Below are 15,566 nucleotides of genomic sequence, written 5' to 3' on the forward strand. Positions count from 1 at the left end.
CACTTTATTTTTCCTCTGTCTTTGTGCCCCCAATAGTACTTGGCACCTAATAAATGCTTAGAGACTAATTTATTGATCAATTAGTATCAACCAAGGCCTAAACCAAGGAGATAAATACTTGTAAAAGGTGTTTGCCATTGCCATTGATGACAGCCAGTACAGAGTAGATGGAAGAAGGATTCCCCATAAATGATGAGGTCCTCCAGGTTTGCATATGACATTGTACAGATGGCATCAAACTCTAGAATAAAAACCTGATAAATTAGATGGCAAGGGTCCAGGCTGTCAATGTGAAACAGAACATTTCATATTTAATCTTGGAGGTATTAGGGAGCCACTGGCATTTGCTGACCAGGAATGTGTGCGTGATGGGGGAGTCTGGGAGGGTGGATAACATAGTCAAACCTGCACTTTGGGAAAATCACATTGGTGGCTGAATAGAGGTTGGGTTGGTGTAGGGAGAGAAAACAGGCAGGAAGATTAATTAGAACACTATTAAGCAGGAAGACTAATTAGAACACTATTATAGTAGTTCAGATAAGAGATGATGAGATCTTGGATTAGAGTGGTAACTGTGTGAGGGAAGAAAAAAATGATATGTTTCAGAGATGTTCTGAAGGTAGAAACAACAAAATTTACCAACGGATTAGAGGTGTGGAACAAAAAAGGGTAAGGTATCAAGAATGACACCAAGGCCGTAAGCTTGAATGATTGGGAATATTATGGTAGTACTTCTGACAGTAATAGGGAAGGTGAGAAAAGAAAAGGGACTTTTTTTGGGTGAAGTAGGGGATAATGAGTTCTTTTTTTTAGAAACGTTCTTTTCACTGAAGAAAGCCTAGAAATCACCCTATCCAATATTGTTTTATCTTGCCAATCAGAGAGAATATGGTAGCCAAATGCACTGCCAATTTAGGCTATAAGTTGGTTTTAAAAATCTAATATCAGAAGTTCTGGGAGATTATGAACAGTATTGCTCCATAAAATTGTAAGAAAAGGTGAAAGGAAAGTGAATTTGCAGAAAGTTTGGCATAAATACCAATTAAACTATATCATTCCAAGAATATTTAAAAATGAAACTTGAAGGCAGCAATAAACAGAAAAAAAAACCCCAGAATAGATTTATCAGCCTTTCTATTTTAAAAGTATTTCCTACTTCATAGACAGTAGAATTACTCCATTTGGGATTCTAACATCTCAGCCAGTGATGTGCTAAATGGGGAAGAGGATAACTCATTAAAGTAGATGAAAACCAAGAACAGCTGGACCAAGTCAAGTATACAGAAAATAAGTATGTGTTAGGGTGACCCAGTTCTGAGGGCATTGAGGGGTAGTTTTTGAAGATATCTTAAAGAGGAGAAAGGATACTGAATGACTAGGGGAAGATTGCAGATAGCATTATGGCTGAAAAAGGATGATCCAAAGGATGTCAATAACTATCAGTGCATATATCTACTTTCTTAAGTCTATAGAACTTTTGTAAGAATCATCTGCATGTGTATTAAGATATCTTGGATAAAAATAGTTGAAGCGGATAAGTAGGTTTTTCCAAGTAATATTAATGAACTGCTTTTTAATTGATTTTTCTAAAGCATTTGATTTAAAAGATCTAATTGCTTTCTTAAAAGCTCTGATATGATGACGTCTCCCATGCTTACACTAAATAACTATTGTATGAGTCCTAGACTATAGAAGTGAAAAGAAGAGATTCCAAAAGTAGTGATTATCTCAACATGGTTATGGTCAGCAATTGGGAGTTCAGCATTTAAAGAAGAAGAGTTATTCAAATCTCTGACCCAGATGTCCTCAATATCCCATTTATAGAACCCTTCTTCTAAAACTGCAATCTCATTTTTCTCCATTTCATTCATGGACTCAGAATATTTCCCTAGAGCTAATCAATGTTCCCAAAGGGTCCATGGTAGATCAGATCATGCCAAATGAGGAATGACTGAGGAAAACTCCAATGGCTCCTAAATCCAGGATCAAATTCATTGCGCTTTTATAACCTGTCCCTCTCCCACCTTTCCAGGCTTCTTATACTTTACTGACCCTCATGTACTCTGTGATTCAATGACATGGAACTCCTTGCTGTCCTTACCCAAGACATCATTATTTCCTGACTGGGATTATTAATTCCCTGATTATCCTCCCTAGTATTGAAATGTTCTCCTTCTTCATCTCTAACTCCAGACTTTCTTGACTATCTTCAAGTCCTAGCTAAAATATTACACTTTCCCAATCCTTCTCAATGATAGTGCCTTCCCTCTACTGATTATCTCCAGTTAATCTGTCTATATCTTATTTGAAGTTATATGATCCATATTGAGTCCCTCCCTTCTTCGCTCCCCCTCCTAGAGCTGACAAGCATTTCAATCTGGATTATTCATATATTATTTCACAAAACATGTTTCTATGTTATTCATTCTTATAAATGAATATCTTATAAAACCAAAACCCCAAAATATATACTCAAATAAACAAGGGATAAATTATATGTTTCCATCTGTGGGAAACTGCATGTTTTAACCAATTGACTCTTCCTAATGGTGGAAAACCATGGAATCAAAGCTAATATAGAGGCAAATGAAACTAAAATGTGAATGGGAGATAGAGATATCAAAAGACCCAAGATCCCAATGAGGCCAAAGAGCAGATTTAGTGAGAGTGGAGGAGGAGACCATAGCCAGAAAGCAGAATCAAAAGGGCTCAAAATTCAGGATCTTGGGATAGTAGAGTGTCTTAAAGTTCCCCAAAGACTCCCTCATCACCAAATGCAGTGGCTTGTTTTTTACTTTTCATGCTCCTTAAAATGAAAAATTTTTTTGCCAAAATTTTAATTAATTAATTAATTAGGAATATTTTTCCATGGTTACATGATTCATGCTCTTTCCCTCCCCTCCTACCACCCCCCTCTTGTAGCCAATGAGCAATTCCAGTGGGTCTTAAGATGAATTCTTAAAGCACTTTGGTAATGGTTTCCCTGGTTTCCATGACACAGAACTACTTCCAGGCATCACCAGGTCAAGCCACCTTGCTCCCTTACTTGTAGAACCATGGATGTGGTTTTGGCTATGTACTTGGGTGAGCTAAGGGTTGATGGGAGCATCTGATACCAATAATTGTGTTCAACATTGCTTACCTTTGATGTAACTATAAAAGCTTGTTTATGACTCACATTCTTCAGGGAAGCTTTCATGAATTAAACCTCTCAATATTCTTTTGTTCAGTTTCTCCTTTGCATTTATCTATCCATTTTTTTTAGACCAAGTAAATTTGCAGTTATTTGTATTGTAGTCTTTACCTTGCATTCAGTCTTTTATTTCCTGCCTGCAATAGCCTGATCGATGTTCTTCCTGCCTCTAGTCTTCCCATTCCAGGCTATTCTCCACCCAGATCAAATTGATTTTTCTAAAGCCCAGGTAAAAGTGTGACCTTCCCTCCCCCCTTCAACTAGCTTCAGTGTTCCCTGGCATGTTCAGGGTCAAATATCAAATACTTTATTTGATGTTCAAAGATCTTCATAACCTTATCCCTATTTCAGTCCTCTTCCCCAAGTATTTAAAGAAGGCAAACACATTTCAAAATGAGCATAATTCAGCAGGTAAATCTGGCAGAAAATAAGGAATGATTTTTAATGCTGAATTTCAGTTTTTGGATTTATCGTCATTTTGTAGTCTCTGCATTACTGCTTCCCATCTTGTTTCTGAACATTCATACTTACTTAAATGCCTCTGTACCTTTTTGTTGGCCTCCATGCTTAGGATGTTCTTTCCTGCTCTGCTTTTCTGTTGAAATCCTATTCTTCCTCTAAGTCTCAAATCACATGTTGCTTCCACTATATTGGCTTCCCTGAATCACCCCAGTTAGGATCAAGTCCTCTGTCTTCTGTACTCCTACAGCACTTTTGGTACCTATGATATACTTTTTCTTATCAGAACCATGTATGTATGTCTTTTATCTGTTCTTTTAGCTTATAATTTCCTTGAAGGCAAGGACCATATTTTGTGTAACTCTTTGCTAATATTTTGCTAATAATTTTGCTAGATATTGCTAATCTTCTAAAAACACAAAGTATGACCATGTCATACCCCTCCTCTGTCATGTTCCCTGACATTTCCAGGATCAAATATAAAATATGCTATTTTGAATTCAAAGACTTGTATAACCGTTGCTTACTTTTTAGTCTTTTTTTATGCCTTATACCTATCCCAATTCTTTCTCAGGCAATAATTGTACCAGCAACAAATAGGAATTATAAGTATTGAAAGTATAATAAAAAACAAAAAACAAAGCAAAACAAAAAAGATAATAAAATAGATATAATTTGTTGTTTACCTGATTTTCTTTTCTCTTGCTCTCGTTTGTATATATGAATGCCTATGCTTTTTAAATAAAATGAAAATGTTTATTAACAATGCATGAATAAATTAAAGTGCATTTATTAAATGATTACTTTGTGTCAGGCATAGTGCTAAGCATATGGGATACATATACAAAAGTAAGAGAGCCTAACCTCTAAGAAACTTACATTGGGAGGCAACACATACATAGGAATGGTGTCCAGGGAAGGTATGACTGTAAATCCTCAATTTTTTGGGCAGGGGCAACCTTCTTAGAAAACAGAGTTAAAGCCAAAAAAAAGGGGAATGTTGATATAATGAGCCTAAGGGAAATTGTGGGAAAGATTCCTGTGACCACAAAAAAACATTATCTTTTCCTAGAGATTGCTAAAACTTACTTTTGTACATATAATTCTTTATAACAAAACACTAATTCAGATAATATGTACTTTTCCTAACATGGTAACCATGAAATAACCCATAAAATGCAGAATGCAAAATAAAATTGGTAACATGCAAAACATTTTTCTTGACAATAATTTTCTAGAATTCGAAGATCTTTTCTGCTAACATTTCAATAAAAATTGATCTCACACAATATTCACTTTTTATAACACATGAAATCTACAGAGTCATAAAACATTTTCCTTCATTTGTAACACACCTCAATTTGTGAACACCAAACTTGAAGCCAACAGTAGCTGTAGACATTCTGGCACAAAGTTTTTCTAAAACCTTTATTTTCTCACTTAACCACATCATTGACTTTGTACACTTGGTCTTAGAGCCCAAAAGACTTTCACTATGCTTTGGGGGCATAACTGAAGCACAAAACTTGAATTTCAAAGACAAACAATGAAAATATGCAGTGAATGCACAGGGAGCCTTTTATAATGGTAGGATGAACAAGACCACTGAAACACCTAGTAGAATAGCAGCTACTCCATAAACTTGTGGGCTTTGGGTATAACTGAATGTGCACAGTTGCCAATACAAAAATAAAAATAATAAAATCTCGTAAATGCTTGAAATTGCAAAAATTTCTTTGAGGATTAGCTCTATCTAAGAGACCATAGGAATGGTGAATTAATCCAAAAGGCAGTTTATGGATATACTCTTTCCTAAGAACAATTGTAGTATGGTAGCATTAATTTGATCATTGAACCTAGAGCAAGAGGTGGATAGGTGTGCATATAGAGATGAATAGTAGAGAAAATGAACAGAAAGTGGTAGTGGTTCAATAGGATATGAAATGTGGTATGGTGGATTGATCCCCATTTAGAGATACTGGGTTAGTTGAGTTTGTATTCACTCATTTATATATTTTTACATATAATTTATATATATTATACATGTATAACATATATATGTTAAAAAGAAACATCTGTTCAGTGACTGGTTTTCTTTCATCTAGATCTGCCTTTATGACTGACTTTCCATAGCAATGGGTGAAGAAGACACTAGCATTGTCTTGTAGCAATATAGTACGAGCTCTTCCACAAAATCCAAAAAAAAGGGAGGACCAACATAAAGGAAAAGTATGCATTATTAATTCATAAACTTCATAATTAAGCAAATATTTATCATGTGCATGAAATCCACTCTGCATATAAAGATGAAACAAGATACAGCCTTCAAAGAGCTTATATTCAATTAGAATGCAAGCTTTTTTACAGTAGAGATGATTTCATTCATTGTTGATTAGTTGGCTGATTGATTACTTAAGTTTAGAAATGGAAAATGACACATGTTATAATGAAAAAAAAAATGCCTCAGAAAAGAAGCATGAGAGATTCAGAAAGGAAGGATCTCTTAGATCAGTGGCCTGGTTTCTTTTAGCCTTGGCCTGATTTCTTTTAGGTTTTGTCTAGAGGGACACGTTCTCATTTTTGTGACTCTATTTCTGTCATAAAAGGTAGAGAAACTGAGGAACCTGGAAGAAGACATTCTCATTAATCTCCCTTTTTCCAGGAAAAACTGTATCTAAATAATCTTAGTCTTAGACATTTCAGGTAACATACACATGTAGTGTATATTAGGCATATATTGTAAAATACTGAAACAAATGACTACCAGGCTCTTCTTGATTCTGTTAATGTTGCAACTGAATCCCTTTTGTTTTATTCTTTGTGAAAATAGTGATTGTTTTAGAAGTTTGTCAGTTTATGGGCAGCTGGGTTACTCAGTGGGTTCAGAGCGAAGCCTAGAGATGGGAGGTTCAAATATGGCCTCAGGTACTTCTTAACTCTGTGATCCTGGGCAAGTCACTTAGACCTCATTGCCTAGTCCTTGCTGCTCTTCTGGCTTGGGACTAAGACACAGTATTGATTCTAAGATGAAAGGTAAGAGGTTTTTTTTAATTAGTTTATTATTTGTTTTTCTTTTTAAGAAGTTTGCCAGTTCACAGAATTGGAGATTTGGGTCTGGAAGAGATCTTAGTGGCCAGGTAGCCCAATTTGTTCATTTTACAGATGAGGAAATTGAGGCCCAGAGAAGTTAAGTGACTTGGCTAAGTCCACACAGATGATACATATCAAATTTTGTATACGAACCCAGAGATACCAGAGACAAATGAGGAATAGATGCTATTTCTTCTAATTTCTTTGAATATCAGATTATACTTTCATGCAAATGGTAAGACACAAAGAAACCAGACAATTCTAATGAGCTCAAAGGAAGATGAAATTGAATTCCCAGTACTAGTCAGGCTTTGCCTTATGCAGAAAGAACCAAATTAAAAATAGTGAGTCTGCTAATGAAAAAGTCTTGTGGCTGATTTTGGCAGCTTAACTTACAGTTAAGAATAGCAATCCTATCCTGGTTGACCTTAATTGCCATGGGCTAAGGACACTGACCTCTTTTGTATCCTCAATTCTTCATTCTAGAATTTTTAAAATGATGGATGATTTGTCTGAACTCATATTTCATTTATAAGTAAATTACATTGATGAAACAGTGGAGATATCAGAACTTCCCTTCCCCCAAAAATCACAGTTCAGAAATATTCACTCAGATCAATTTTTATTTATTTATTTATTTTTAATTTATTTTTATTTTAAACCCTTAACTTCTGTGTATTGACTTATAGGTGGAAGAGTGGTAAGGGTAGACAATGGGGGTCAAGTGACTTGCCCAGGGTCACACAGCTGGGAAGTGTCTGAGGCCAGATTTGAACCTAGGATCCCTCGTCTCTAGGCTTGGCTCTCAATCCACTGAGCTACCCAGCTGTCCCCAGATCAATTTTTAAAATGCATTAAGATTTAAAAGTAGTCCAGTTCTTAAGAGTATGTACAATATACTTTGCCTAGTATCAACACACATGGAGGCATGGTGAACCTGCGGCTAGAAATGTATAATTTTGCATAATGGACAGACCCTGCCAGTATTAACTGTTGGCTTATGGGGTGGTAACAAAAACCTTTTAATTGGATGCTGAATTAGAATTATGTTGTATTGAGCAGAAATAGAAATCCCTCATTCTCCCTCTGTCCCCCTGGGAATTTTAGGTGAAAAGGAATAATAATGTTTGTAGGTCTCTATATTAGGGAGAAATCTGGAATGTCCTCTCGTGGTTATGAATGAGCAGCACTGCTGTTTTCTGTTTCTGATTTGTTTCTGTTTTCCATTTCTTAGGTGAATGAGTATCATTAACAACCTCCTGAGCTTGGAAAGGTTGAAAGAGTTAAAAGAAAGTTGAAAGAAAAGTTGGAAGAAGACCAGGGGCTGGAGTTCATAGTGGAGTTTGTTTTACCCATAGCAGCCAAAGCAGGTGAAGAGCCAGCCCTGAGGAAGTGTCCTGCTTGATCCAAGCTAAGAGTGGATCTACCTGTTCCTCAAGATGTTCTGTGCTGCAGGCAAAGGAATGACTTGGCCATGGCTGCATCTTACCCAGAAGGGAAGGTGGTGGTGAATTTTGTAGTGATAGCCTTAAGACTGAGCCTACTCTCTAAGAGACTAGGCAGGTTTGTAGATGAGAGAGTATGCCTCAGTTTGGGGGGGAAGTTTTTGTAGTTCTGTCCTTATACAGTTCAGTAAGTACTCCTTTGTAGAAGCTAATTGATATTGTTTAAGTGATATTGATCACAGTAGTAGCTAGCATTTATAAAGCACTTTAAGGTTTGCAAAGCATTTTACATATGTTAACTCATTTAATCATCACAATAACCCTGTAAGGTAGATGCTATTTTAATATTTATTTTTCCTCTAAGGAAAATCTCAATATTGATTGAGGAGCTATTGACAGGTAAAAGGGGAGATACTAAGTGGTGATTGATTTGAGGGGGAATACGCTGGTTGACGACTTGAGAGAGAGTGTAGCATTAGAGAAAGATGCCCCACAACCTCTCAGAATAATGCCTAGAACCTTGAGGTATATAGAGAGAATAATATCTTTGCTCTGCAAACCTGATCTGCTCATGTAAGGGGGTGGGGGTTGGGAGAGTAAATCCAGAACCTGTGTCCTAATGCTTATGTTAGAACTTTTTACATTCTTTCCCATGTAAAAAAATGAAACAAAACAAAACAAAAAATAAACAAATAAAACCAATTATAGAACTTACCAAAGAGAGGGAGCCTGTTAAAAGTCGATGCATTTTAAGGCAAGACTTTTATCAGTCATTTCCTATCAGGGCTGTTATAATTGCCTCAGGAATACCCAGGCAGCCTGGTGAACAACCATAGGCTAGACCTGGAGTCAGGAAAGCCGAGTTCAAATCAAGGCTTAGATAAATTGCGTGATTCCAGGCAAATCATTTAGCCTCTTTTTGCAGTCTGTAAAATACTTGGTTTACATTGCAGACTGTAAAACTGTTTATAACTGTAAAATGGGAATAGTAATAGCACGTACCCAAAGGGATGTTGTAAAGATTAAATGAGATACAGGCAACTAGGTAGCACAGTGGATAGAGAACTAGGCCTAGAGATGAGAGGTTCTGGGTTCAAATCTAGCCTCAGACACTTCCTAGCTGTGTGACTCTGGGCAAGTCAGTTAACCCCCATTGCCTACCCTTATGCTTTTCTGCTTTGGAGTTGGTGAGATAACAATTGGAAAGTGCTTAGCACAGTGTCTGGCATGTAGCAGGCACTATATAAATGCTTATTCCCTTCCCTTCTTCCCTCTTAACTGTTGACCTCACCTCTAGTTTCTTCCTTCCCTGATTCCTTGTTCATATAGTGGATGGAATGGTCTTTTAAAATTTTTTTGTTTTTAATTTTTAATTAACAAAAATCTATTTTTCTTTTCCTACTTCTTGTCTGACACAAACAAACAAACAGAAGCCTTGTATTGAATATGTGATGTCAAGTGAAACAAATCCCCGCATTTGGTCAAATTAACAAAATCTATGTCTCCTTGTGTATATTGAGTCCATCACTTCTCTGGCAGGAGATTAGCAGCATGCTTCACTGTTAGTCTTTTGGGATGATGGCTGGTCATTGCACTGATCAGTGTTCTTCAGGTTTTACAAAGCTGTTCTTGCAGGGTAATCTAAATGTTTTGTCATCCTGATCCTGCCACTGCCCTACTCAGAATCTTGCAGTGAATCCCTGAAACCTTCATGAATAAAAAAACAAATTCCTTAGTCTATCATTTAAGGCTCTCCAACAATGTCTCTAAAATTTTGTCCTTCCTTCCTGGCTTCCATGCACATATCCACCTTCTCTTCCGCTCTCCTTCATACATGGAACTAACTACTCCAATGTACTTAATCATATGATATTCTTAGCGTATTGAATCATATGCTATTCTTAGTGTTTGTGTACTTCTCTAGATTATAAATTCTTTAAAGGCAGGAGACTATTCCCTAGTGCAGAAGACAGTAGATGGCTCAGTGGATAGAGTGCCAGACCTGGAGTCAGGAAGACCTGAGTTCAAATCCAGCTTTAGACACTTAATAGTTGTATGACCTGGACAAGTCACTTCACCTTTATTTGCCTTAATCCACTGGAGAAGAAAATGGCAAACCACTCCAATATCTTTGCCAAGAAAATCCTGTGGACAATATTGGCATGTTATGGTGCATGGGGTCATGAAGAGTCAGACACAACAGAATGACTAAACAACAACATCCCTAGTAGTTGGTTCACAGCAAGTTCTGGACTAACGTATTGAAATGAATTGAATGAAAATATCCAAGTCAGCAGCCAATACTTTGATATATAACAAAGTAGAGTTTGTGCTTACCAATAATCCCTAAGACCTTTCAGAAGAGGTTATTGGATGTGTAGGATTTTTCATTTCCATGTTTTAGAATTTTTTAGAAATTAGGATTTCATTTCTATTTATATTTCATGTTCTTTTGGGGTAGTCTTTTTCATTTTCAAGGAATGTCCTGGCTAATTTTGCCTTGATTTTGATATTTTTTTTTCTTGTGTTTTGAGACTTTTCATCTTAAACATCAGAATTCTAAGCTTCCCAACATCTCTAATTGCCCCAAGTTAAGTTGTTGCTCTCTTCCTTGCCCTTGTCTGTGAGATGCCAGTGATGCCAATGCTTTTGGAAAGACAAGAATAGAAATGACTGGTTTGTCAGAAGTACTATTTCAGGAATAAAGTATTATTAAAACACTCCCCCTGCCCAATGGAGCTTAGTGTATGGGATATTTTATTTTTATTCAGTGTTTGTCTCTATGGTCTCAAACTCTGAAATTTCTCCCTCTGAGCATTATCCCTCATTTTTCTAGATAGATACACACATGTAGCATTATTATATTTTAAATTCTCTGCAATAATTATGTACATGATCCTTATTCTCTTCATGACTTCTGGGCCCCACCTCTCCATGCTTTTCTAGCCCATCATCTTTACTTTGTATTCACAGTCTTTACTCTTTAGCTGGCCAAATTGATTGAACATTGTCCTCTACCCTTGCATTCTTTTTTTTTTTTCCTCTGTCCTTTGGCTACTCCTATCTTTCCAAATCTCAACCCTGGATTACCCTAACCATCTCTTTGTTTTGTGTTTGTACCCTTATGCTGCTGAATGCCAGTGGAAGAAATTATATTACTGTGTCAACCAGGGCCAGTATAAATTCAATGTCATCCACTCTCCGTGCAGTAGTCGCATTGCTGCATGGAATCCTATTAATCATTGGTGATGGTCTCAGTATTACATTGCCCATAGTACTTATTCCAAACCTATTTCCTTCTCAAGTCTTCTTTATTCTTTTTTTAAACACTTACCTTCTGTCTTGGAGTCACTACTGTATATTGGCTCCAAGGCAGAAGAGTGGTAAGAGCTAGGCAATGGGGGTTAAGTGACTTGCCCAGGGTCACATAGCTAGGGAGTGTCCAAGGCCAGATTTGAACCAAGGACCTTCCATCTTTAGGCCTGGCTCTAAATTCACTGAGCTACCGAGCTGCTACCTCAAGTCTTCTTTATTACACCCCTTCCTTCCCTCTCAGAAGAGAATCTTATCATGAGCTCAGTCTCTTTTCCCCTAAGCCACACTTCAAAAATCCAGTTCTCTCTTCTCCTCCATTGTTTTGATTCCATATTTACCAATAACCTATTAGACATTTCCACTCAGATATCCTAGAAGCTTCTCAAACTCATTTTCCTAAACTGAGCTCATCTACACCTGGCCTAATTCCAAATCTTCTTCAAACTTCCCTATTAACTGTAGTGGGTATAGCGTCCTTCTAGTCACTCAGATTTGTACCCTCTGTCATCTTTGGCTCTTTCTTTTCCCTCACCCCCAATATCAAATTAATTATCAATTCTATCCCCACAACAGCTTTCACAACTGTTCTTTCTACTCATGTAGTCACAGCCACAGCTCTACTTCAGGTGATCATCATTGGTTGGGAGATTATAAAAGCTTCCTAATTTGATTTATCTCCGTGCTCCTGGTCTCTCCTCTGTCCAATTTGTCTTTTACATAATTATCATAATGACCTTCCTAAGGAATGGCCTGAACATGTCATCCTTCAGTCCAAAAATCTTCAGTATGTCCTTAATGCCTCTTGGATAAAATACAAGCTCTTCGGCTTGACATTTGAAAGCTATCCTTCTCCTTTAATGAGGCCACCAGCTACCTTTCCAGAAATTTTATACCCTTTTTTTTAACTTCATATTTTTGTCAAATTGTCCTAGTCAGCTCTTCCCCCAACTTGGTATAACATCTCCCATCTCTGTGCCTTCTCACATGCTTGGCCCTGTAAATAAGAGCACTCATCTCTTACCTCTGGCTCTCACAATTCTGAGCTTTCCTTCATAGGTCATTTCAGATGCCACCTTCTGATCTCTATGCCTTTCCTGATCCCCTCAAAGTGTTAGTGTGCTTTCCATCTACAAATTATCTGGTATTTATTTATCTTTGTCTACATTCTTCACTAGTAGGAGGTTAGCTCCTAGAGGGAAAACTGCATTTCATTTTTTTTGTCTTTATTTCTAGTGTCCATTATAGAGCCTGGACCATTCATCGAAATGATTTGAAAAATGGCATTTCTTATGAGAGCAATAATATTCCTTTGTGGACTTGACTCAGTTTTTAATTGATATCATTTAAGTTCAGTTTTATGTTTTCTTGAACTTACAACGCAAGTTTTCCTGGGAAATGGAGTATGAGATAAAAGTGCAACATTACATTATTTTATCTAACTGTGTGGAAGGCTGCATGTATATGTGTGATATAAAAAGGGGGACATATGATAAGACAGATCATCTAAATAGAGAGAGCACAAACAATTTGGCAAAGATCAGGAAAAACTATTCAGTTTAGAGGTAGCTCTGGAGCCACTATTGAAATTTTAGAACTTGCTAAGTATATTTGTTTATCTTTTCATTTGCTTTGTTGTTCAGTCATTTCAGTTGTGTCTCTTTGTGATCCCATTTGAAGTTTTCTTGGCAAAGATAATGGTTTGCCATTTCCGTCTCCATTTTATAGATGAAGAACCTGAGTCAAACAGGGTTAAGTGTCTTGACCAGGTTTACACAACTAGTAAGTGTCTGAGGCCGGACTTGAATTCAGGTTTTCCTGACTCCAGGCCCAGTGCTTTATCCACTGTGCCACCTAGCTGCCCGTTTACTTGCTTGTATTGTTTTTTTTTAAAGCTCAGAACTTAAATACCAATTAAAATAAACATTTCTGGGGGAAGCTGGGTAGCTTAGTAGATTGAGAGCCAGGTCTAGAGATAAGATGTCCTAGATTCAAATCTGGATTTAGACACTTCCTAGCTGTGTGACCCTGGGCAAGTCACTTAACTCCCACTGCCTAGCACTTAGCACTCTTCTGTCTTGGAACCAATAAATAGTATTGATTTTAAGATGGAAGGTAATGGTTTAAAAAACTATTTCTTTATTATATAGTGAAACAGAAAAAAAGATCATAAATGAAACTGTAAATATCTAGTATAAAGAACTTGCTCTCTTTTTTAAATGTATAGTAAATTCAACATGTAACTTTCAAAACTGTCCTGGTCTATGCTTCTCTGGTTTTCCTTCTTTTCTCTTTTGTGCATTTTAAATGAATATTTCAAAACGATTCTCTTTTTTCTTTTTTTTCTTTTGGCAACTCCAAGACAACCTCTTTATCTCCTTTCCTTCATTGGGAAAAAATGGAGAACAAAATTCTTCCAATAAATACACTTTCTACTGTCCTATAGCTCCAAGCGAGGTGTTAAGATCCTTCTTTCACGCTGGAGCAAGGGGTTGGTGACACTTATGGGTGATGGTCAATAGAGATCAAATAGAGTCATCATGGATCTAAGAAAGCAACTTGAACCATCTACTCCAGAAAAGGAGGCAGGGGTGGGTACTAGGCATGATTCAAATTGAATGGGTCAAGACCCAAGAGAAGAGGGTCAAATGGAAGATGAATGTGAAAGGCAGAACATCTACACACTCATCAATACAAATGACATTTACAAAGCCCATTAAGGTTTGCAAAGAACTTTATATATATTATTTTGAGTTAGGTGAGAGGGAGTACTGTAGGAATTATTGTCCCTATTTTACAGATGAGAAAAATGAGGTACAAGAATGTTTTGCAAGTTGTGAATGCTCACATACTTAACAAGAATCAGAAAAAAAGATTGGAATTTAAAAACGTAAATAAAATTAAGTAAAAAAAGAATTTGAATTAGAGACTAGATTGTATTATTCTTTTTGACAGAACACTGTGGATGTGGGAAATGTAAGATGTAACATAACATTCTATAGGGGAAAATAGCATCTTTACAGTGAGTCAGAAGAAGGGTCTCGACTGACTTGTATTGGGAGCAGCCTGTGGCTTCTCCTATTCCCTGCTCCTTCTGTAAGATGTTGCAGAGGTACAGTTAGGAATTCTATCACCAGAGTAGATTCATATGAAGATCTGGTGCCACAAGACTCAAAGGGGAGAGCCAAGACCATCACACTGAAATGGGAAGGCAGAGAAACCAGGACAGCTCCCGTGTCAGAAGAGAGCCTGGGCCAGCTAAAGCTCACATGAAATTTGGGAAGAATACAGGATCTTAGCCTTGGAGTCACTTGAAATTTGGGTGCAGTAATGTTTGGAGAGGGCCATTATAGTGATGGGACTATTATGGGAGAGGAAATATCAACCCCAGATGTCAGCTCCCTGAGGCAAATCCCCACTCATTCCAGCCTAATGACAACTCAGAGGCTATTATTAAAGACAAAAATGTTCCTTCCTCTAAACCTATGGTCCAGAAGCTGAACCAATATGACTCTTATTTTAAAGCTGTATGGGGACATTTAATAAGCTAACGATAATAAAATAAGAAACAGATGCTATAAGCCTCCATGTTAAATATCTTGATATTTAACTATCGTTGAGTTTCTTCTTTGAAGAGCAATGGCTAAAGATCTCAGGATCTCATCTCCTGAAAATAACAGTTTCCAAATTTTGGTAGTTTCAAATGTAGCCCTTCCGAAATATATAAACAATAACATTATTTATCTGTATGGGACCTTAATAACGGAGTGTCTGTGCATGCCCTTTAAACTTGGCAATGCATTTCCTAAGATATGTGATTTGATAAGTATAATCAAATTTTTTTCTCCTTTGTTTTGTAGCAATTGTCAAATGTCCCCCCAAAATGGACTGTATTTTTCAAAAACAATTTATAGTTTGGGATTTTTTTGTCCTTTTTTTTCTTCTTTTGGATGGTAGATCTTTATCCAAGTAGCATAGACAACTTGTTCTTACACTCTACTCTTGCTATTATTATTAATTATTTATTAGAGAATTGGGAGATTTTTTTAAACTGCTGGCTTCTGCTT

This window comes from Gracilinanus agilis, chromosome 3, assembly GCF_016433145.1.
Source record: "Gracilinanus agilis isolate LMUSP501 chromosome 3, AgileGrace, whole genome shotgun sequence".
NCBI lineage: Eukaryota > Metazoa > Chordata > Mammalia > Didelphimorphia > Didelphidae > Gracilinanus > Gracilinanus agilis.